This window comes from Corvus kubaryi, unplaced genomic scaffold (assembly GCF_017639235.1).
Source record: "Corvus kubaryi isolate FWS band 111438036 unplaced genomic scaffold, C.kubaryi_AGA036_p1.0 133, whole genome shotgun sequence".
NCBI classification, from domain to species: Eukaryota; Metazoa; Chordata; class Aves; order Passeriformes; family Corvidae; genus Corvus; species Corvus kubaryi.
Window position 1 is genome coordinate 22,149,200 of NW_024580667.1, and position 23,008 is coordinate 22,172,207.

At 46.6% G+C, this 23,008-nt stretch overlaps 1 long non-coding RNA gene across 1 annotated transcript in view; it reads left to right on the forward strand.

Annotated features, from left to right (window-relative positions):
- LOC121669600 overlaps positions 1-21,759 on the forward strand; it is a 32,349-nt gene extending 10,590 nt beyond the window's left edge. The window contains exon 2 of the long non-coding RNA XR_006017816.1: positions 18,513-21,759. This is a non-coding gene — a long non-coding RNA (uncharacterized LOC121669600). The remainder of the gene's footprint in view (positions 1-18,512) is intronic.
- The last annotated feature ends 1,249 nt before the right edge of the window (positions 21,760-23,008 follow it).

Genomic DNA, 23,008 nt, shown 5'->3' on the forward strand with positions numbered 1-23,008 from the left:
TTTCTTCCCTCCTTTTTGTACAGAAATGTTTTGATGTTCTTGTAATAATAATAATAAATAATAATAATAATAACGAGAGAGAAAAAAGGTAACGGTTGCTTTACTTACCTTTTTTTTTTTAGGAGGACTAGTTTATGAAACTAGTTTTAGACTGAACTTCTGTGTTTTATCGAGACTTTTTGTACAGTATTTATCATTCACCCAAGAGACATAGAGCGTTTATTTGCAAAAGAGGAGAAAGAGAAAGAAAAAGAGAAAGGGGGGAAACGGCGGCGAAAAGAAAAAATACCAATAATAAACACACAAAGTTGTAGGTGATGCCAACTTTTATGCCGCGCGGAACCGCTACGATTTCAGTCACGGATCGCTTCTTGCGAAGGCTTTTTATTGACTAATTAACTCGAAGTTGATGAGGAAACAGTTCTCATTTATTACTCATGTACTAAGACAAATCCAAAAGAACATTTTAAAGTTTTTTGTAGATATTCCCGCGGGTTTGTTGGGTTGGGGTTGGGTTTTTTTTGGTTACTTGTTTGTTTATTTATAAAACTTTTTTTTTGTTTTGTTTTAGAAGCTCCGTATTTTTTTTTCGGCGTTTGTAAAATTTTATTGTATCTGGATATTTTTGTTTGCTTGTTTTCTCTTTGATTTTGTTTTCTTTTTGTATCATTTCATGTAAATGCATTGTGGAATAATTTTTATTTAGGGGTTACGAAGGAAATCAGATTGTGTATATAGTTTACTAAAAAGCCTTTCTGCTAAACGGAAACCCTAAGGATGCATTCTTTTTTTTTTTTTTTTTTTTTTTTTTTAGTTAAATAAATTTCAAAGCGGAAAAAGTCACCTGTTAGGAAAAAAAAAAAAAGCTAACTGGAGAACATAGTAGTGTTTGCCATGGTAAGCCTGGAAACACAGCAGGGAAACCTAGATTTTGGGGAGGAAGTTTTAAACAGCAGCGGCAACACAGAATGAAGTGCAGTCTGCAGTAAATGTCGATGTTGCCTAACCTGTGTAAATCAGAAGGGATGAAGGTAGATTTAATTTTAATATTCGTTCCCTACTCCAAGGGAAGGCAGTTTACTGCGTTACTCTTCTAGCCGTGAACGTTCATTTTGTGGATTTTATGGCTGGGCTTGCGGTCCGGACCTTGCCGGGGCCTTAACTTTTCCCCTGCGGTGGGGGGGCGGGGGGAGGGGGGATCGGGCGCTGCCTGCCCCTGCTCGCCTCGGGCCCCTACTCGGCCGGGAGTTCCCGGCGGCCCGGGGGACACCCACCTCCCTGGGGAACGAGAAGACACCGTCCAGCGCGGCACTTCCCCTCTTATCAACACCATGAAAGGAGAAAGCGCTTCGTTTTGCGCGTCCCGAAAAGAAAAGCGGCCTCTAAACCTCATGCTCGAAAAGCAGTTCCATCCCTCCGGAGCATTCCGGGGGGGCTAGAGGAGAGCAGCGAGGTCACACGTTTCTCCCCCTTCCCCACCCCCCCCGCCCCCCGTTTTCAGCGACTGGTGCGAAAGCTGTCGAGCAAAACGATGAGTGTCATTTCATTGCAGAATGTTGTTTAATGCTTTGAAATTTAATTAATTTTTTTTCTAGCTGTTGAGAGATACTTTTCTATATGTTAGAATTAAAAGTTTGCTGTAAACTACTGTAGCAAATGAATTTTTAAAGTAGTCATAACTGCTTAAACAAAAGGAAAAAGAATTAACTTCCAGGGCTTTAATGTCAATCGCAGCAGGCTGTAGGACTGTTCATCTTTTAGCTCTGGTGAATAAGTACTGCATCCATCCAGGAGTGGGGAAGTTTAGTTAGCTAATGAGGAGCGGGTTTGGACGCTGTTACAGATTACACTTCTGTAATGCTGACATGTCAACTGACATACGTAACTCTTCAGACTCCTGTCGATAATTTTGTATACATCACTCATACTGAACGCGAAATTTTCATGGAAGCTGTCTGTTGATTTCAACCCAAAATATCCCCCACGCTTTTTTTTTTGTTTTTTTTTTCCCCCCCCCCCCCCCCCCCCCATTTGAGCCTTTATTAAAGTGAGGAGTGTGAAGAGTGTGCGGGTTCAGACAGTCAGCAGACGACTTTTAGAAGTGTTCAGCGACCAAAAAGAGCATACAGAAAGCAAGAAACTGTGAGAAACCTTCTGTGCCGTTGGTCGCCTCCAGCCAAATACAGTCCTAGACGAAATTTAAAATATTGTTAGCCGTACCTTTAGGTATGCAGATTAAGCTGGATACCTGTTGAACTGTTTCTTGAAACGTGTTGTCCTTCATGTGCATACGTACTCGTAAATATCTGTACACACCGGAGATAGCATCACGACCGAAGAGAAGTGTGTGTGTGTACATGTGCACATGTAGACACATACACGTCTGGTGCACCCTTGTTACGTGCCTTTTTCTTTAAGGGTCATAGCTATTGAAAATCACATTTAGCGACAATGCGGAGTAGAAAAATCCCAGCGAGACGATCGTGTATCTCTGAACACGACTGACGGAAGAGGAAGATTGGAGCGGTCAAGGGAGAAAAGCAAATAAACATCTGTTCGTTTGCGTCCAAACAACAGAAGTACAATGGGGAAGCGCTTAAAAAAAAAAAAAAAAAAAAAAAAGAAAAGAAAAAAAGAAATATTATATTTCTCTAAATGAGCTCCTTTTAACGAGTTTTCCCTCGTAGCCTCACAATTTAGCGGCTCAATGGCATTATGCCTAGAATAATAGGAATACCTGCACTTTCATCACAAGGGGATTAAAGAGACTCAATCTCGGCTATATTCAAATAAGCTTCGAACATCCTCAGCCCGCCTTTCAAAGTAATACAATTCGCTCTGCGAACGTCGCCTCTCCCCCCCCCCCCCAAAAAAAGAAAAAAACCAACAAACCAAAACCAAATCAAAAAAAAAAAAAAAAGCCAAAAAATCCACCAACCCAAAACCAAAAATTCCACCCTATCTCCATAAAATACCAAAACCATCCACCCATCCCACCCCCTTGATATACCATCGGGGTATAATTTTTTGCTGTTCGTGATTTATTGGTTGGTTTGGCAGTTCAGTTTGATTTGAGTTAAACTTCACGTTTGGGTATTTAAACAAAACAACTTTCCTAGGCAGATGAGTTGGGGTTAGGTACAGTAACACAATTATGTCTTCGGGCTTTTTGCTGTGCGAGTTATATATAAGAGAGTAATTGAATATGCAAAACTAAGAATAGGTTTAAGCGATTCAAGGTTTAAGTACATTACATCTAAAATTGTATGAAATGTTCCTCCTATAGCATGATTGACAGAGCTATTAAAATCACGTATGTGGAAGAATTAAAGCAAAAAGTCATCTCGTTTTCAGTAAAAGGAAGGAAAATCCAGGGAGTAAGGCGAAGGGGAGCGGGGCAGCAGTGCTTTCTCTGCGCAGTTAGGATGCGTGTAGCGTGGGGAGCTTGGGGTCAAAGTCCCCCGTGGGCCAGACCCCACCCCCGCGGTCACCGCTCTGCCGGGGAGTCCTTGTGCCCTGGGAAGGGGACGGCGGCAGAGGAGCCAGAAGGACAGGAGGCACAGAGAGATAACAGGTTTGATCCGCTGCAAACTTCGAGCCAAAACACAAACTTGGCCTGAACTTCACAGCTCTTTTCCCAACGGTTTTCCCTTTTAAAAAAACATTTCCCCCCCCTCCTTCCCCTCCACGGTGCGTGGCTCACTGAGCTCGTAGGAGTGGCGTTGGGCCCCGGGGAAAAGCCGTTCCCTCCAGTTCCACTCCCCCACGCCTTCAGCCGGAGTCACACCGCAACAAGCCCCGGGGGGAGCATCGGTGGGACGGCTCTGAGCCTCTGCAAGCAACGGAGCGGGGGAGGAGGGCACAACGAAATTGTCCATGAAGATAAAAAGGGACGATTCCAGAAATCAGACTCAACGCGCCCATAGGGCCACAGCGGGACAAGAAGCTCCGCGAAATGCTCCTTGGCAGGGCGGGGTGGGGGGTGGGGAGGACCCTCCCTCCCAGCTGCGCCACATGCAGGCGACATCAGGCCGGGTCACCTGAACGTCTGACGCGGTTACAGCATTTTATCATCATGTGTAAACTGCCACGGAAGGAAAAAAATATCCTATGAAAGAAGAAAAGCACCACAACAGCACACAGACACGCTCCCCCGCCGAAAACCAAACCAAACGGCTGATCTAAGCGTTGTTGTAGAGTAAAACGGAGCTAAAAGACGCAAACTGGCAGGTGTCTGTGGGTTTGATGGGTTATCTGGACGGGATGCTCTCCCGGGCCTGGCGCCGACGCTCTCCCACGCCCGACGATATCCCCGCCTTTCCCGGGCACTCACCGATTCTCCCGAACCCTTTTCTGCCCCTCCCTCCCCCTCTCTGTACACTTTCTGTCAGCTCCCCCCAGTAATCTCCAGCTCTCCCCTTCCCTCCTACACTCAGCAACACGTGGGGAGCGCCGGCAAGGGGCAGTCCCGTGGGGGCGGACAGCGTCAGCGTGCCTGTGTGTCTGTGTGTCCGTGTCAGTGTGCAGGGGGCTGATCTTGCATGAAGGGCCCTCCTTGCTAAGCCAATCCCCCCGGAGCCGTGGAGCAGTGGGCCTGGGGGATATTGTTCGTGGGGTGCGAGTGCGTCCCTGAGAGCTGCAGCCCCAGGAAGCGAGGTGCCCCCGGTGCCGTCAGAGGGACGGCAGATGAATGATGCAAGAGGAAAACGGGGGTGGAAGGAGGGGAGAGGGGTGAGAGGGAGAGAGAGCGCGGGGAGGAGGAGCGGGGGGGCGGTGTTTGGAGAGCGAGGGATTAGCGAGGAGAGTCCTGACCCCGAGATCAACGGCCAGTCAAACCCGTTTACAATCACCCGGCAGAAAACCGACGGCTCCCGCTGCAAGCCGGCGGCCGGCCGGGCAGCCAGCGAGACCAGACCCCCCCCGTGGACAGAGCGGGGTCTGGTGGGGGAGGGCCCGGCCCTACTGCGGGGAGAAGGGAGACGCCACAGTCGGGAGGGAGTGAGAGGAGAGGTGCCAGAGGGAGGTCGGAAGACTGCAGCGGGTGGCGGTGGGGGGAATGCTGCGGTGCGCCCCGTCCCCCGACCGCAGCCTTCGGGCCCCTCACGGACGAGAAGGGGGAGAAGGGAAGGAGGGACAGTTCCAGGCGTGAGAGGCGGGGGCGGGCCGAGATATCTGGGAAAAACAAGAGCATTGCTGTCAACCGGGAAAGGCCTCTCTTGAACTCCACACGGGACCCTCCCGGGCTGGGCGACACCAAAGTCCGGCTCCAGTCATGCGTTCACGGGCCGGCGGGCGCCCTCCCGGACCGCGGGCCATCTGCTGCGCGGCTACCGGGGGCGGGGGATGGCGGTGGGGGAGGGACGGCCCCCGACGGGCCGCCGAGCGGGGCCGGCAGTGGCGGGTGGGCGCCTCGGCTGCCGCTCCGCGCCCTGCAGGGAGCCGGTGCCGCCGCTCCGCCGTGCCGCGCACACCCCACGCACACAGACACTGCACAGGGCGGGGAGACGACACAAGCTATCTGCTTTTTTTTGGTGGCGGGTGGGGTGAGGTGGTGGAGAGTGAAGCAAGAGGTCCCTCCACCCCACGACATTTTGGCTCCTTCTCTTCCAGAAAACTCAGCACCCCAAAAAGACAGGATGCTGGGTGGTTCGGCGCTACCCCACGACCAGCACCGAGCACCTCTGTGCACATCGTCCGAACCGAAGGGGATCTGAAGCCAAATAGCCTGGCCCGCTTCGGGCACATCCCTTGTAAAAGTGCAGAGTGAAGCCCCAGGCAGCTGCTGCCACGCGTGGCCCCACTCTGCGGAACGCGGAGCCGTCTCACCCCGCTGCCCTTCCGACTCCTCAGCGCCACTGGACTCATGCAGCTCCGCAGAGGGCTGGCGCTCGGGACAGCCAGGCTGGCACCAGAGGGTACCGGTCAAGACTAAGTGACTCTCCCTCGGTTCGTGCTGAGGTTAGGGATGGATGCTGCTTTCCGTGGGGAAAGTGAAGCCTGGGGCAAGTGGTTTCACACGGCCGAGGCGAAGAGGAGTTAGACAGCCAAGCCTGGCTGAAAAGTCACTTCTGAAGAGGCAAGGCCAAAAGACAGAGGAGACAAAACAGAAAATGTGGCAGGACACGGTCTTGCAGAGCTCCGAGCCGGGCGGCTGGTGTGAAAGGAGTGGCTGCAGCGAGGGGCGTGGGGGAGAGGTGGGAGCCGACTCCCGCTGCCCGGGTGGTAGGAAGGATAACAGATTGTGGGTGCGGCGCGGGCAGGGCCTTGCCTGCCTGCTTCCACGCCTGCCTGCCTGCTGGCTCCAGCCCCGCCGTGCCGCTGCTTAATAATGTCAGGAAAAGCTGGAGCACAAGGGCGGCCCCGAGCAGCAGGACAGCTGGTAGAGGAGCTGGGGAACCTGGTGTGCAGGTACAGATGTAACGGGAGGCTTTCGTTAGAGGCTGAAGCGGAAGCCCATTGACTTTTACATGCAGTGAACCACTCTACTGCTGGAGGAAAGTTTGCAAAAGTAAAGATTAACAAACGAAATTTCAGAGGATCTTGAGGATCTTTGATGTAACAGCGGTGTGATATATGGGGCCCGCTCCTGTGGCTGCATGACCAAAACGGTAAGGGATGCTAGCAGGAAACCTGGAAGTCCTTCCCAGTCTTTATGCCTAAACCCAGGACACACCTAGAGATGCCTTTGTAGGATAGGCTAGAAGTTAGTAGGAGCTGACTGAGCTGAACCACACGGCTGTATGTGCCATCAAAAAGTCTGGAAGTTCCAAAGTGAAAACCCCCATCCCTTAACGGGGTTGTGTTGAGTGAGGGGCAACCCCCAAGGTAAAGGACACTGGTCCCTGGCTTTGGGGTGGAGGCAGCGGTGCCTTGTGACAGAGAACACACACCCCACCCCCAATTTACAAAGCCTTGGGGTGCCCCCGTGCAGTTTCATGCCTATCTTTCCTGGATGGCGTAATTCTCTGAAGGGAGGAGCCTTCAGAAAGGTCTCATTTCAAGAAAGTCATTCAAATGCTTTAGCACGGCCTGTCAGGACGGGTTTGGGGGTAATATGCTTCATGCTCGGTAAAATCCCATTGTCCACGCTTTCAGCCCGGACACCTCTCATTGATTTGGAGAAGACGTGTGCCACGGTTAGCTGCGGCTCTCGGATAGAGGGACTATCTCTCAGAAACCTTAAAAAAAAAAAAAAAAAAAAAAGACAATGAAAGCGAGGAGAAGCAGGAGAGCATCTGTCTGCGGTCAAACAATTGGGCAAGTGCTAGAGGGTGAGCTGAGATCCGAGTGGGAAAACGACACTTTAGCCCGGGGCAGACCGGCATGGGCTGAAGAAGTGCGACCGACACAGGGGGGAAGGACGGGAGTCTGCAAAGTGTGCATTTAGGAAAAGAATAGCTTTCACCGGGAGGAGGTGAAATATAGTTTACCAAGGCGTAAAACTCCATAGCAACTAGGAACTAGTGGTGAACAAAGGCATCATACATTCACGGAGCGGGGTGAAGTTGCGGGAGGGGTGCAGGGGGAGTAGGGAGACGTTTATTTCCCACCCAAAAATTGTTAAACCCAGATTACAGAAAGGTTTGGGTTTGTTGGTTTTTTTATCTTTCCAATGCAGAAAAAGTCTATAGGAAAAAACCACTGGAGAATGGATAGTTCAATCCTAATCAGATTAGAAGAATGAATGGCTGTTCAGGTTTGGAGCTACAAACACAAGTAGTCCAAGGACAGGAAAGACCTAAAACCCCAAGCACGGGAGTTCAAAACGAAGTATCGACACGAAAGCACAATTCCCACCCGGTGAGGAAAGCCCTGAAACCACCTACGGTTCTTCCGAGTTATGTACACCTCAATCATCGTCTTTTCTTCCTTCCTTGCACACAGAGCATTTTTATCTTTTGGAAAAATCTTGAGTAATTACTTGATCAAGTGATCAGATTAACGTTCCGTATTACCTTTCATTTTACCTGTAGGCAGCAGAAGAGAGAAAGAGGTTTTGCTTTTGTTAAGGGTTGGTTTGTTTACTTGTTTTTGGGGGTTATTTAATATCTGTGCCTTAGTGCATTATCAGTTTTACCTTCCCCTAAATTGCTTTTCAGTCACGGGACAAGCGAAAGCTTCATGGTTCGTCATCGTCCCCCTCTTCCCCGATGTCAGAATGTAGGAAATAGTGCAAACCCCAAGATGCTGTGCAATCGAGTCACTGTGAACATGTGCATTTTCTACCTTGAAGGACCGTAAAAAAGAAAACTAAGCGGGAAACGTCTTTTAAAATACATGGCTGTAGGTGAGCTCAATCCTGCAAGTTTCAGGACAGAGTACGAATAAGGAAAGCGTGGAGTTCAGCCTGTGTTTTGCGGTGTTTTGGACAGCCGTAAGAGTGAAGAGGAGGGATACGGGCATGCAGTGCGTTTTGCAAACGGGGAATTTCGGTGCTCTCCTGTCACTTCATTACTTATGTGTCTTATGGAACAGTGGAGAACAAGGTAATGAGAGTAGAACATGCATTTCTCCCTCCAAAAGCAGTTCCTCCGTTCATGTTCCTCTCAGTTTCTAACTTTCTAGCAAGGCTGAGTAAGTTTCTGCTACACCTCCAACAAAAATGTCCGTTTAGCCGACTAAGTTTGGGTCACAACGTAGGAACAGTCTCCTAATCGTTTTGTTTTGACTAAACAGCTGCAGAGAAAAGTTCTGCCTGATTTTACCGAATATAGCAACATCTCAGTTTTAGAGGTCACAGACCAAAGCTAACTAGATAAGTGGGACAAGCTGATCATTATGAATGTGCCATATATCCACATATTTAAGATAAGGAAAGCAACGAAATGGCATTATTGCAACAGGCATCCTAGTGTGACCAAACGAGCCCAGTTTTGTACAATTTGGTGGGAGCTTGCTATGTGGCTGTATTATTCAGTGGGTAGTTTCAGATAGATAAACTAAATATGTCTGTGCGTCTCAGACACGTTTTATATCTTTCATAATGTCTAAACTATGTGTTTATGTTTTCACGGTTAAGGTTTGCTATTTAGACGTCTGTATTTATCATCTGTCTTAGGGTAGCCTTACATGATCAATACAAGAAAATACATTTGATAGGTAAGCTTATTGCCATGAAAATGGACAAACTCAGAGTTCGTTGTTTAAAACACGGTCTCTGCTCCTCAGGATATTCTTGTTGATCTCCTTTAACAAGGAGGCTTATTTAAAAAAAAACTGTAATAAAAATCAGTGTGTGGATACCAACTGCTTTAGAAATACATGCAGTGACGTCACGTCCTTGGGAACATCCCATCACACTTTCTGGACGTTTGCTGCAGAATGCAAGTCCCTCTCCATACACACATGGCTGCACACCAGATTCTGGTACCGTCGAGCCGAGGTGTCTTGTCGTACCTTCTAGTTTTAATATCACATGCCCATTGCCTGTCAGGAAAAGGACTCGCTACAGGCGCGAAAATTGAGTGGATGTATGGAGGCAGAAAATCATAGCTGAAATTCACAGAGGATCGTGTGGTGCAAGACATAAAAATTTGGAAAAAAAAAAAAAAGAGGAAAGGGCAGAAAAAGTATTACAGAAGCTCCGTTTCTATTCTGTGGAAGAGTTGGGCAACATCTGGAATGGAGTTCTTTCCCTCACTGAGTATCATATAGTAAGCGCAACCCCAGAACACTTGAAAGGGAAACTTCGGCATTCCCTCCGCCGATGCGCACACCTCGCTTAGCGAGAACACCAGGCTCAGACGGGTTTCCAGTGTCTCTCTGGAGACGACAAATGGAACTGTGAAATGCTGATTTTAACAAAACTCTTAGAGTTTTCGGTGGAAGACGTCTGCCTTTTCCCTACGGACAGGGAGAAAAAGATCTTTCTCACGGAAAGCAGGGGTGGAGGCAGCAGTAGCAGAGCTTCCTGCCGCTCTGCCTCCGGCCCAAGGGGCTGCTGATTCAAACCGGGCCGGGCTTGAGAGGCCGTAACTTCGAAAATCGACCTGATTAGACAAAGTAGTTGCCAAAAGTCATTTACTGAAGCCCAGGACCCGGCTATCCTGTGCACACACACGCCCTTGTCCCACCCCCCGACAGCGCCAAGTAGTTTCTTACAGAAGGCGGTGTGAGCGGCCCCTTGTGCCCCGCCGTGGCACCGCCACCCGGGGGGCACCCGGCTGCTGCCCTGGAGCTTCTGCTGAGCAGGTTCAGGGCTCCCTCCAGGCCCACCCGCATTCCGCGTGGGGAGCGGGATTCTGCCCCGCCGGGGGGGAGGCGGCCCGCAGCGGGGGTGCAGGGACTGGCGGGGGGAGAGCAGGAGGTCGGGTAGTGGCAGCGGGAATGCGAGTGGGGAGCCCCACGCCCCCGGGGAGCAGCTGCTGTGGCCGGGCTGAGGAGATAAACGCCTCTTGTCCCTGGAGAAGGGACACAGGACAAAGGTTCACCTGACTTAGATCAGGGAACCGGCGGCACTCAGGCTGAGAGGGGCTCCACTCTGCGCTTCCCGAGTGGGACAGGTGGGGCTGGCCCTGGTGGATTTTAGCGGGGGTTGAATCGGTCCCCGGGGGTTCCCTGTCCAGAGAGCCCGGGGACGCCTCATGGGCCGGTACCGACTGCGGCGGGCAGCCCCAGAGCCAGGCTTGTCCCCTGGCTGTCTTGCTCCTCTCCCTAGGCCCTTTATTTTTTGTCCTCTAGTGACCAAATGGCAACTTCTATGACCTAAGCTGCAGTCTGTCTGCTTGCCTACCTTCCTTCTCTAAAGACGTGCTTCAGGTCATTTTGAGGGAAGTCAGCTACTTAGGGGAATTTGAAAAAGCGTGACTGACTTTAGAAATATTTTCAGGAAACCTGCGAAAATGTTCAGCTTGGTAATGCAGGATTTTTGCCCCTGCACAAAACGCAAAATATGAACACATTTAAAAGAATACTTCAGAGAGGAAGAGAAATAAATCCACAGTCATTCAGCAGTAAAACAAAGTCAGAAAATTTTCTCCTCCTGAACTACTGGTCACGGAAGAAATGCCTTTTCTTATATCGAAGAACAGATATTTTAAAGAGTGTTCCTAATGGAAGGAACTTTGTGTTTTCTGCTCCAACAGCGGGGTTCTGTATTTTGCGGAGTATTGTTGTACCACCAACACAGGAAAAATACCATTCGAGAAGCGAGGAGTGTTGACACACAATTTAAGAGCGAATTTCTTAAAGAACAGTTTGCTTCCACCTGACAACAAGATGCTAATAGAACCAACATTTAGAATTTTGCCACTGTACAGAATACTTTCTGAACTTGTAAATAAAAATAAACTCAACAAATATTATTCTCATTTTGGAATCTTTACAATACAATTACTGCAGACTGCTAAGATCACTCTACTGACCCTCAACCATATTACACAGATACTGCCAAACTGAATTCCCTTATTATTTCTCAGAGCCAACACTTGTTAAAAAAGGAAATGCAGAGTCACTAATTTAAATGTTAGCTTTCTAGAAAAAAAAAAATAGAAAGAGAAAGCCAGGAAAATGGTGGTAAGCTGTCTTTTAAAATTAAATAAATTTGAGAAGTCTGTAGGAAAATGGCCTAAGGGTGACCAGACTAGTGTTGTCTCTTCCTCAGCCTCCAAGTCTTCTGCAGGTTATTTTTCTCCAGTATAAATGTAATTTAATAGCCGAGATGGATATTGTTTCACTTTCAGTTATCTGCTCTATACTGCGGTCTCATTCTACATTAGATGATTACCTTACTGTCCTATATGCACAATTTAAAGGGAATTACCTATTACTTCAATTATTTGTTTCTTATCAACTGATGTTACACTACAAGGATTTGCATTGAAAGGACACAAAGAAAGAGCAAGTCATGGCACATTGCCAAATAAAAGAGTAATGTTCTGGTGAATTTAGCCCAAATAATTTACTGCTATATAAAAGTGGAAAAGTGGAAGGTGAACCCTTTGACCAATAAATCTCTTCTGCATGTGAAACCCTTATCTTGTCCCCTCCAATATATTCCACACTAGGAAGCCATCATCACTGGCTCTGGTTTGTTATTTGTAAACCTTGATCTTCTGCACTCGGTGTCCTAAATATGGATAATTAGCATCAGTTTATCACGCCTCTGCATATTTTCTCTTCTCTCCAAACATGCATGCTTCTATTGGCTGCCATTCTGTCACAGAAGATTATGGAGACAGATTGCAGAGAATGAATGTGCTAAACGAGATTAGGAAGGAATAGAAATAGCAACTTGGCCAATAAATTCCTCGTGAGAGCCTTATCATACAATTACACGTTGACTTGTTTCACACTCTCCCAGCCTCTTAATCCAACGCCCCTACCAAGAATAAAATTTCACAAATTTCTGAATTACTGCATATCCTCATGACTTGTCACTGAGAATGGTTGGAAGGAGCAACACGGTCGAAAATAGCACATCAAACTTCCAAAAAGAAACTTTACACACAGAAAGAGATGTGGCTTTAAACCATTTGTGGCCATATGTAGAAGGTTTTGTGCAGCAGCAGTTTGAAGGGTCAGGATTTCAACATTAAGACATGCTCCTCTGAGCTTTTACTCCCTAACTCTTTACATCAGAGGTTACCTTGTCCTTAGAGGGACTTGGGGATCAGAATACTGTGTGTTGACGCTGCTAAACTATGCAGTTTGCTGTGCAAACGACTCTCCAATGAGCCCCTACAAACTCGTCAGAAAGCAATGGCGAAAACACCGACTGCCATCATCAGTTTCTGGGACATTCCTGAAAATTGCGGTAATTGAGAAAGCAATTGCCAAAAGCATGACAGCAAAGCGAGACAAAATCCTGCTGTACTCACAAGAAACATCTACCAGCTCTGTGGAGTTAGTTTTGTCCCTTCTGCCGCGGTTATTTCAATGTGGACATCAAGAAAACATGATTTGCATGACGTAATTCAGAGGCATGGCTAAAACCTTCATGAGACATCCTCTCTGCAAGTGTTGCTAGTCTCCATTTTCCCCCTTATACTAGCTCAAGAGGAGGGCTTGCAGAAAGTATTAATGTTGTCATAATATTGTTTTCATTGTTTTAGATACGTGTAGAAGAAGAAGGACATAAATTGAATAAAAAATCCCAAAACCGGAAGAGCGTTCAGTTGATCTATGCTCATAGACTTGATGTCACAGTGCACTCATCTTACAGTTTTAGATTTAAGGACATTTTACAGTGTTTATTACAGTGAAAGGACTTGCTCTAGAAAGGAACGTGGTTTTATAACTCAAGTAATTGTTTCCCTCTAATAAATGTGAATCTTCAACCCCGTACAGAACTCAGATAGAAAGTATGATGAAGTTGTGCTACGTATTCCCGAGTTGTTTAGCGTCACTCCTGCCTGTGCAGTCAGATGCTGGCAATGTAGGATGAATGGATACATGTCGCAAGTGCTAAGGGTGTTCGAAATAAAGGGATTCCCTCAAGTGGGAACTTTCCCGCACGCTCTTCCCCAGTGTGGAAATTATCCAGGCTGTAGTGGAGAATCCCCTCTTCCCCCGAGCTGGGGACCATGGAGTGGCCACGAACCTTGGGTATGGCAAACACGTCCTGCAAGTACCCCAGAGTCTTGGCCCTCTTGAGTTATCCTGAAGTGGTTTAAGTGATGGTGGGGTTGGTGATTTTTTTCTTTTTTTAACCTGCCTGTTACTTTTCTCTTGCTCTCCCCCGGAGTTTTGTTTGGTACTAAACCCTTCCAGATGGAAAACCAGACTGCAGATGAGAGTCACGCTCACCCAGAGCCTTAAAACCACACGGTTGCAGAAAAGATTGAGATGAGAATAATGTGACCCTGTGGGATAGCAAGACAGCCTGCTACCTGTTTGCTGCCATAAGAACTTCTGCAGTCACATAAAATTTTAATAACTCTCCCTTATTTCCTTTTTCTTTTTCTTGTTATAGCCATAGGCTTGCATACATATTCATATGCACTTATATCTATACGCATACACACACACACACACACGCGCATATATATATATATATATATATATGTACACACACATCACCCGAGTGAATTGGTTAGCATCGGGCAGAGAGGCGTTTGCCATTAATCTGGGAACAAACCGCTAACCTCGGTGACTGGTATTTTAGCTTTTCTTTTCTCGCTTCTCTCAGTGTGGGGAGAGCAGTAAAGCTTGTGTGGACTGATTGTGAGGGGCTCTGCTGGAATTTGGCAGGCCAGGGGCTTGGAGAGAAGCCCCATGCTGACTCCTATTCAGCGGGCCAGTTTTCTGCGAGCTTTGGAAGTTTCACTCAGCCGTGCACTCAATGGCTTCACAAAGCTGATTACAAGCTTCAGCGCATTCCTGAAGGAGCCAAAAGCGACGCAGGTGCAAACGAGCCGAGGGAGCCCCTTATCCCGGTGACAGAATGGGACAAGCTGGGAAAGGCTTGGACCACACAAATCCAAGGCTCACCAGGCAGCAGCAAGCCTGCCTTGGGAACCGGGGATCATTATCCTCTCCATTCAGCGGGGACCCAGCGGCGGCAGCGGCACGTCCCAAGGCTGGGGACGGGCTTTCCGTCCCGGCTGGGAGCAGAGCCGTTTCACCTGGCATCCGCTCTCCGCTCCCCTCGCGGCTGCCTCAGGCACGAACCTGAGGTGCCCCTGCTTCCCCGAAATGATTTGTATCCCAGCATCTGTTAGTCTTCAGCCTGCCGCCTGAAATACCTTGCCGTTTTTTTCCTCACTACCCCATCCCACACGAAAAGCCTGTTCGTCTTCCCTTCCCCAGATAAACACGGTGCTAAGGGTCTGTCTGGAAACCCAGCACAGAAAACGCACTGATCCGAAATGGCAGGTTTCCTCCCAGCTGAAGTTCTCTAACAAACACCCTATTTGGAAGCCTGCCTTTAATTCCAGAGAGAAGCCAGCCGAGAGTGCACCCTCCTCCCCTCCCAATTACTCGAGCCACCCGATTCCCACAGAAACCTCCCGCAACACAAACGCCTGGTGAATGCTTTCTGACTCGCTGAAAGCAGCCCACGGTCCCTGCCCTTCCTGCCTCCCCGGCGAGCGAGGGGGTGGCGAGGAGTCGAGGGGGGTCTTGGTGCCGGAGAGGGTGAAGCGTGATTACTTTTAATTAGGGGTTCTCGGAAGGAGTTCCTCTCGCCTCCGCTCCCTCTCCCCCTTTCCTCGCTCTCAGCCCTTCCCTCCAGCCGAGAGAAGAAGCTGCACTTTACTTCCCTGAAAAATTAATTACGGCCCTTCCCCGCTATCAATTACGGAGGAATCAGCCTTTCCTAGGGAGAGGAGAAATAATCAAAAGGCTTTTCAGTCTTGCTGAGGGGGGACGACCTCGGACCGCCGAGCACATAATGCGGCAAGGGGACTGCCGCGCTTCTGGCCGCTGGTTTCATATGCAAATGGCGAGCTGCCTCCAAGTTATCATTATGGTTTTATTTTTTTCCTTAATGTTATTATTGTGTCGGGGTTTTAATAGCCACATGCTCTACCCTTCCCTTTCAGCGAGGTTTCCTTGGCGATCAGCCACGCCGCTTCTTCCCCGGGCGCGTTGCCCCCGCCCCAGCGCCTGCCCCACGTCCATGTTAATTTCGCCCTATGGAAATGAAAGCGGCCCGGCCGGGCAGCTGATATTAAAGCGATCCCCCGGCCCCGAAGCTCGCCCTCCCCGCTCCTCGCAGCGGCCATGCCTCCGCAGGAGCGCGGCGTTTCGGTGCCGTGGGCCCCCCCTGCCCCCCGAGCCCGCCGCCCCTTTCATGCTTGTGAGATGCTGGGGAGGCAGCGGTGCGTTTGCTTGTGCGGAGCACACCGCCTGCAAGCGGTTGCCTTGGCAGAAAGGTGCAGCTTTCTGATGTTCTTTTGTCTGATAACTAATTCAAGTTAATGCGATCTTTATGTAAAGCTAACAGCGGATAATTGTCTATTTTCTCGCCAACAATCTCCATCACAATCACTTATCTGGAAACCTGCGGTTGTATTAATCGTTATATTCCCCGAGATAAGCGTCTCTCGAATTATCAGTAAACACTGGAGGGAAATTAAACAAACTCCAGAGCCACTTAAGTTTCCTCGCAGCTTTTAGCCGCCTTCTCGGGAGGAGGGGGAGTTGGGACGACGACACCCCTCAAACTAACCTGGGACTGGAACACAACATGAGAGGGGTGTGTGTGGGTGTGTGAAACAGTGAAGAAGGGCCTGAAATTTTGGATTATTTTGAACAGCCGAGGGCTGCTGAAGGCGCCTTCCCTTTGAGGTGCCCTTGTGGCAGACAGACACGCACCTTACGCCCCGCTCGTCGGGCGGGGGTCGGTCTTTAGCGGCCCCTGGGGACCTTGTTGGCAATTCCTGTAAATCATATAATTAAGTGTATTAGTCTCTGCAGGGAAAAGACGAGCAGCTAGGAGAGAATACACCCAGAGATTAAGCAGGAGTCGCATGGCTTTAGGTCTGATACACGAGAAGAGAGTTCTGCTGCCTTCCGAGAATCACCGTATTAGCACAATTATTGGCAATATTTATACTAGAGAGTGATCTGAACCCCAGGAGGGTAACCGAGAGTGCGAGAGAGCGAAACTACTGTGGGAATATGTTCTAATGCTCAGATCCCATCAGTTCCGTTAGGTGTAAAGAAATTATAGCAAATTGTGCTGGAAACCCCTCCAGGGAAAACATACTTGTATGACAAAGATTTTGTCTTTTTGAGTTGAAGTCAAAACATCGGTGTCAAATTAAACTCATTTTAGGGGCGCTGCCGTGTGTGTGTGTTTACTGGAGTACCTGGGTGGTGGGGGGGGGGAAGGGGGGGAGGGAAGAAAAAAAGCAGCTAAAACAATGACATTTCAGTGGTGAATCTGTGCCAGCAGAGAGTTTACAACTTCTTCGGGAAGAGTGAGGCGTCCTTCAGCCTCCCTTCGCTGCCCGCCCGGAGCCCGGGCCGAGGCCACCGCCGTCCTGCCCGGCCACCTCAGGGCTGGATGACAGCGCTCTGCGCGCTTCGCCCTTCTAGGAGGGTTTTCCACGTTGAAAGTGCTTTATGAATGTTAACTGAGTAATCCCGGCGTTTAGTTATGGAGCAGGCACCAAAGAATTTCAAACTCGCCTCTGTGATGAGCTTTATTTACATTTGATTTAAGAGGTTTTGTTTGGTTGTTTTGTTTGTTTGGTGTTTTGGTTTTTTTTTTTTCGCAAGCAAACTTTTATTCACGAAGGTTTCCAATGGCACGACTCGTGTCTTAACCTGAGGAAGCTGAGGTCTAGGACGGAAAAGGAAAAAAAAAAAACAACAAAAACCAACCAAAAAACAAAACAGAAAAAAAAATTTCCCCCCAACATAACCAAACATAAACAAAACAAAACACCTCAACGAAACACACAAACCTCCTATTACTTTTTTGTGTGTCATGGCAGGGCGTTTCCAAATATGAACGGTTTCTTAAAAAAATAAACAAAAACAAAAACAAAAAAACCCCTGCTTAAATTCTTGAATTATTTCACTTGAGCTAAAAGTTCCCAGGGTAGCTTTTTCTTATGGCATTTGAGAATCATCCCACTTCATCTCTCACCTGAATCTTGTCATCTGTGCCATCTTGAAGTGATCTGTGAACAATGCTGGTCCCTTGGACAGCCCAAGCTGGTCAATCAGGCAGAACAGACTATGCAAATGGAATGGAAAGGCGAAGCGATGAAGAACAGTGGCCCCCATTGTCTTGGGCATTTCAAAGCGAAGCCCAGCTGCAGCAGGCGTTGCTGTCTCGGACCCTTGGTTGCTACTCTAATGTCATCATTGCAAAACATCACATTTTGAAAACTCTACAGTCTGAATGCATGATCAGCCCTCCACAAAGATTTCACTTTGCCGTGACATCTTTCGAAGTCACCAAAAAAAAAAAAAAAAAAAAGTGGAGGGGGGAAAAAAAAGGAGAAAAAGTACCACCACCACTGGGGACTGGGATCCCAGCCACATTGCCCGCTCACATCCCGCAATCCCGGTCCCTCCACTCCTAACTGCGGTGCAGCTGACGCCTTTTCCAACCTTTTGGTGAACGCCTCGCCTTTCATGTTGTTCTTAGCGTCGAATCGGATGATGATTTAAGTTGCATTTAACTTATTTTCTGTCGGGTCTCTTTCAGGCACTCTAATGAGCCAACGCCGATGAAACGTCGCTGTGAGCAGGCAGTGAAGTATTTATTCACAATCGCTTCCAAAACTTCAGATACGCGCGGCTTTAAAAGAGTGAGGCAATGTCTTTGCGAGTGATTAAACCAGCAACTAAGCTGGGTATTTATGGGTCCGTTAGGAGTTTTGTGAATACTCGGTTTCTTAATACACTCATGCAGTTGTCGCTCCTGGATATTGCTGCCAGCCCTGCTCCAGCTTCGCCTCCCGGCACTGGTCCCAAAGTTAGCTCTGCCACGAGCAACCAACTTCCAGTTCAGTAAAGCTGAGGGATGTCAGATGATTAATGTGCATTTTCAAGGGACTAAATCATTGCCCGTGTTTCACTTATTGTTCCTTTTCATTTTCTTTTGTCTGTAGGTGACATTTGTGATCACCATGTGGTGAGCAGAGGAAACTCCCCTCTCTTCCACCCTCATGTCAGGAGCCTGTGCTCAAGGAGCAAAGGTCTGTGCCACCGATATCTAAAAATGCTGGGGGTTGTCTTTTCCTCTTCCCGGTGTCTTATCTCACGGGAATTAGTGAATCCGAAGCTTCTTCTCCAATGATAGTCTGACTCCAGTGAGCCTACAGAGATGGATACTGCCCAGCCTCTGACACTGTGACAGACACAGCGGTCACACACGAGAGTGGTCACCCTTCAGTGCAGACTGTTTAGCATTCATGTGGGAGCAGAGAAGAAAGTTTCACCAGTCTAAGAGAGCTGAGCTAAGAAACTCTTAAATATGTTCTTTGCAGGACCGAGAGTAATTCAGTGCTTCTTTCTTACCCCTTAAACTGGCTCTTTCCCTTTAGCTTGGTTAATGCATTCTTTAACATCACATAAATTACAAAGGAAGCAAAGGATGGAATTATTCAAAACTAAATAATTATTCACTGTGATTTGATTGGCTTCCTGAAGTTAAGATTTCCCCTTTCAGATTGCTGTGGTGGATAAGAAGGAAAAGATGAGAGTAACAAAGAAAACCAAAGAGAGATTGAAGCAAATGGGGCAAGTAAATTAATGCATAGGTACCATTTCATCTTCTGGCTGGAAGATCTTTCCCCTCACCAAAGAAAGTTTTCCAAGGATTACTACTATGTTAAAAAAACCCCTGCTTTCAACTGCATCAGCCCCATGGTGAAACGAGTAATGCAGGAACTCAGACTGCTACCTGCCTCATACAAATGTTTCAATAGAGATGATATGCACTGTAAGCACTCTTCTCTGCCAGCTATTTGATCACTTAGCACCTTAAACCTTTACCTCCTAGACAAATGGATTCCCTAAAATCTATGTTCTAGGAGGTGTTGGACATGCCTCAGGTCTGGATAACTCACTTACTGACTCGAATGCAGAAACCCAGAGGAAAAACAATGTTGTGAAGCCAGTGCCTGCACAGAGGACAACAGCAAATGCACATGGCCAGGGGCCAAATGCTCTGGTACTGTCAGTGGGCGCATCTTCATCTGGGTCTCTGCTGAAGCACTGCCAGAAAGATGTTGTGAAGGAGGAATTCCAAAGAGGAGCAGCTTCTTGTCACACATCCCATGTAGGTGTTGCCCTGGAGCTATGAAGAAGTGGGAGACTCCTCTGTGCCCACCACAATTCCCAGCTGATGGTGAGACAGATGATGTCCTCAGGGCCCAGACGATGGGTGGGCGACAGGGGCCCACAAGGTCATGTCAACACCCTTGACCCAGGCATGTCCCTCTCCTACAAGAGCCCCATTCTAAGATCATGCTGCCAGCTGGGCCTTACCCCTTCTCAGCACCCTGTCAGCCTCACATGCCAGGGATGAGAGCCCAAAGGTGGGTTAGCCACCTCCATGCAGGTTTTTTGTCCCTTCATGGAACCAAACCAGTTCCCATCACATCAGGTTAATGACCTTGGTTCTACTGGGAAGGAAATGGGCCCAAATCTGCCCTTTGGGCATGGTGCTTGGATAAGCAGGGGCAACCTCCTTCCCCAGTAGCCCCATGTTGGGCAGGGGGAACTAACTGGAAACAAGATCGGATCCTCCCTTGAGAAGCTGAACTTTGCTTTTCTCTCACAGCTGGAACTTCTGCCCTTCTCTCTACCAGCCCTAGTCCTGGTACATTCAGCCACAGTTATCCCTGCTCATGCACTGACTGTATTTTTCATCCAGCCCAGTGTAGTGCCATCTGGCACATGCACACACTGGGGGAAGACAACCATATATTCAGCAAATGGAGCATACACGGTTTAGGTTTTGTCTTGTTTTTCTTATTCTTCCAGTTTCTGTTTAAAATTATGTGGAAAAGATAGCCAAAACTCCCAGTTATGAGATTAAAAATTATTGGACAGCAGAGATGCCAGGAGGAGACAAGAACTCCTTTCTGCTGAAATACAGGTTCTTCTTTTCCTCCTTCTGTTTCATTTCATCTCATGCTCAGATAAGGAACAGAATTACTTTAAATGTTTACATTAACTCTTATTATTCAGGATTTGTTCTAGTCTTTCAAATAATTATTTTACCGTAAGACACGTGTGAGTGATATGTAACAAATGACACTCCTCCAAAGCAGTAGAGCACTACGAGACATCCTGCAGACCTCAAAACCTTTGCTATTTTTATTGCCATGATAAAAATTGATGCAAAATACATCTTCAGATGTAAAAAACCTCACATAGTGTTTTCAGTGAAGCTAGCACATATTGCATTGCCACCTTAATTCAAAGACAGTTTTGTAACAGAATTGTACAATCAAAGCATATTTCTTCCCTGGTAATTCATGCACTGTAAGATTATCAGTTGAGTTGCCCATAGAAAAAGTACTACACCATGTATTGTATTACTTGATTCATTTTCTTTCAAATTTTACTTTAATTTTAATTTTGGCTAATTACTGTATTGTGATCTAAGTCAGAAATCTCAAATTAACTATCAATGTAACTTTTGAAGAAACTCTACAAATGCATGATAATGATGAAATTTAAATTCCTGTCAGTTATTGTGTAATGTCTACACCATGGAAAAGCAAACCTTCAGGTATTTTAATTCCATTTAAATATATAGCATTTGTGTTTCCTACTTCATTTTTCAGAGTAGAATTCTGAACTATAAAAATACTACTAAAAAACCTGTTTGAGGTATTTATTTATTTTCTTTTTCTAAATTGGATTATAGCTTTGATGAAAATGTGAAAGGAAATAATTTTTGGGAGCAAACTGTCAGCTACTCAGATTTCTTTGGAAAAGCAACTTGTTTTACAAGTACAGATGCAGACTGGTAGAATTGTTCACTGATCCTGCTAAAATAGAGAAACACATTCCAGTGCAGTTGATATCTGTATGTCGAGCTTGATTCTGGTCTCACATCTGTTTAAAACTCAAAAAAACCTTTGCTCAAGCCCTGATCCAACCCTGAGTGATGTCACTGTATAATGACTTCTGGTGGGCTGCGGTTCAAGAACTTTTACACCACCATGCCTCTTGCCACTAGGCTGAAAAAGGTTATTTTTGCTACATCTTTCTTTTCCTGTGAAACCAGATTAACTTGGAAAGAATTAGAAATGCTTGAAGAGAGATGCTCAAGGTTACTTTTTATGGCAATACTTTTAATTTAAAATTTTTCTTACAAATAAATGCAATTTGTCAGCAACATAAAAATTTGCATTTTCTCATATATTTCCGCTCATCTTTGATTTTTTTGGTGAATCTCAATTTTACATGTATGCATTCATCGCCTTATTTCTAGCAACACAACATTGAAAATTTTATGTAAATAACAAGCGAAAAAGGAATCTATTGTAAAATACAATGTATGACAAATTCATTGAATCAAGCAAAATAATTTAAATAATAGTTCTTCATGAAATGTAAGGAAAGCAATCCCATACCTTCACTGATCAAGGCTTCTGTGTAATTTGGAAAAAAGTGATGAAGGAGGACTTTTTATGCAGTAATATAAGGAGCTCGTTCCAGTTGTTAAGCACATAAATAGAAATTCAGCAAGTCTTACCAAAGAAGGTCATAAACAACCACAACTGAAAACTCAAATGTCTCTCTGTTTTGTACCGTAGAGGGGGAAAAAATAAGAAGATTTTTTTTTAGTGATGACTCAGATTAGTTCCTATTAAACTTAGCTTTGACTCTGAGAAGTGCAAAGCAAAGCAACCAGAACTTTGCCACTCACTCTTAGAGGTTGTTTTACTTACAGACTGGTAGAGTTCCTTTTAAGTATCTCCAGCAAAAGAGGTACAAAAGAGAAATCAAAGTGGAAGAAGCAGTCAGATGCTACAATGCAGAATCCTTTTGTGTTGATAAGCATCAAAAGGGAACAAAGAAAACTTGAATCTACTCATTTTTCTTCATCCTGTATGCACTGAACAGGTTAAATCATAAAAAAAACTTGTCATAAATGACCTTAGCTTTCAGAGTTTACAGTATTTGCATAAATATTATGAATTTGAATATCCAGGATTAATGTAGTTTGGTTAAATTATCTATAATCTATAAAATTTTATCAGTGATCAGACAGTGGCAGAATAATCTTTCCATGTGTTGAAACGATGTTGTGCCACTCATGTGGACTGAAATGGCTGAACAGACTTGCCTCATTAAACTCCATCTGGGAGGACAACATGTCGGGGAAGAAACCCCGTCATAATTAAACATCCCATCTAGTTTACCATATTAGTGTTAGGTCATCATAAATGGTGGGTAAGTGAAACAATGTTTCTTTTCAGCGGTAAGTGCTTCTAAAATTCTACAGAATTTAAATGCTTGGAAATGTTTTCCAGCTCACCTACTTTTAACATCAACTTTAGCCCTTGATATCCCTATTTATTCCTCTAACCCTCCTGAAGTGGCCTTCAAAATGCATAAGCATGGATTTATCGTAAACTTCACT